Source organism: Nestor notabilis, unplaced genomic scaffold (genome assembly GCF_000696875.1).
Source record: "Nestor notabilis isolate BGI_N333 unplaced genomic scaffold, ASM69687v1 Scaffold34711, whole genome shotgun sequence".
In the NCBI taxonomy this organism is placed as follows: Eukaryota; Metazoa; Chordata; class Aves; order Psittaciformes; family Psittacidae; genus Nestor; species Nestor notabilis.
In genome coordinates this window covers 1-1,847 of record NW_009915754.1, presented here as the reverse complement: position 1 = coordinate 1,847, position 1,847 = coordinate 1, and the positions used below count along the sequence as shown (strand labels likewise).

Here is a 1,847-nt window from a genome sequence, read left to right as displayed (position 1 = left end):
TCGGCATCCGCGTGGGACCCGCCACCCGCGTGGGACCTGTCACCGTTCACGCGGATGCGAAGGAAACGGTCACCAACGGCACCAGAAGACGTAGGGGTCTGTGGAGCTTTCTGTTGTCACAAGTTGACTGAGCCCAGAAGAGGACTCCTGAAGACGGTAAAACTTTTCTCCTAGGCTTCGTTTTAACAAGCATTTAGCAGCCTCGGAGCCACCACGCCTCCTTCTCTCCAGAACATGGAGAATACAATACAAGAGGCACAAGCAAATTCAATTTCAGTCCCACTCATCCAGAAGTTAGCTCGTTTCCTGTCGTGCCATGGGAGGATCTCCAAGCTCCCTGACTTTCTCCACAGCCACTACCTGCACATCCATGCAGCACAGTTATCTCCTTCTCCCTTAACTCGAAACCCAATGCGCAATTTTGGTTTCCTGGTTTCCATTCGGTTTAGTGTGCACTCCCAAGATCCTGACTGCACAACTTTACATACATATATACAGGAAGTACATTTTGCTTGTTTCCCCATGCTGTCTCAGCCTGGAAGTATAAGCAGTTAAATACCTGAATGAGCAAGTGAGAAAATCCAATCAGAAAAATAAATAAATAAATAAATATCTTGTCAAGACTTAAAACGTGCAAGCATAGACTTAGAGGGAACATTTCCATGATACTTCACAGATGTGAAAATTCGTGAGCAAAGGACACAATCTTGCTACCAAAAGTAACAGAATTATACAAAATTCCAGCCCCCTGTTTCTGATAAGTAGCCTACAAAACCCAAATTGGAACAAAAATCATGAGTATTGCTCACAGCAGAAATACAAGATTCTGTTTGTTACACACTAAACTGTAATATCCACTATAAACTACTGCATAAAAGCATAAACCAAAGATTTAAGGGCACATTAAAAAAATATTTTTCTCTATAAATTAGTTCATGTAGTTTACTATTGTATTAAAATGTCAGTAAGTTTTGTTATTTCATGCCAAGATTATTTTTTCCTCTCTGTATGCAAAAGAACATGACTATGAAAGGAAAAATTAAATATTTAAAACAATGTTAGGGGTTTTAGATTAAAATTCTTTCCCATTTCCTTACGCCGCTATGTAAGAAAAAGTTACACGTAAATAGAAAATATTTTCAAATGCTGCGGTTTAGTTCATAACGAAATAAATGCTGAAAACATACACTGGAGAATGCGGGCATCGATCCCGCTACCTCTCGCATGCTAAGCGAGCGCTCTACCATTTGAGCTAATTCCCCACCTCGAAAAAAAACTTCTGAAACTTACAGTTACTTACTTTAGACCTACTGAAAATTGCACCACCACCATATTCGATAAATCTATTGTTTCTTGCCGAGTCACTCCACTCACCAGTGACTGCAACTCACAGCTGGAATCACGTGATGTATCTTTCAGCATATACACTACTAGAATAATCTTATTCATCTCTTTTGTAACACAAGTATGTGTCTTTTAGCTGTCCTCATACAAGAAGCTCTCCAAAAGACTAAGTTATTTACAAGATAGTTATTGAAAAAAACCCCAAAACAAAAACCCGAAACAAACAAACCCCAAATCCACAACTTTAATTGAACAAGGAAACCCATGTTCTTTCCGATTTTCAAGGCATACACATGAAAAGCTTGATTCAGGAAATGCTTAATGAATGAAAAATGCATGCCTGGTTGAAACAGTTTTATAGTCAAATGATTTAACCCAAAATGCAGCTCTAGACAGCTAGCTATGACTAGTACTGGCGCAGTTGGTATACTTGGAAAAAGCTGCTGACTGCGCAAGTCCTCCTTCCGATAGTTGTCGGAAAGTTGGAACAACCGCACCGGCTG

General features: G+C 39.9%; 1 non-coding gene across 1 annotated transcript; it reads right to left on the bottom strand.

The window, feature by feature from the left end:
* Positions 1-1,189: 1,189 nt before the first annotated feature.
* On the bottom strand, positions 1,190-1,262 carry TRNAA-AGC. The gene has a single exon. It is a non-coding gene; the product is annotated as a tRNA-Ala (tRNA).
* Between the last annotated feature and the right edge of the window lie 585 nt (positions 1,263-1,847).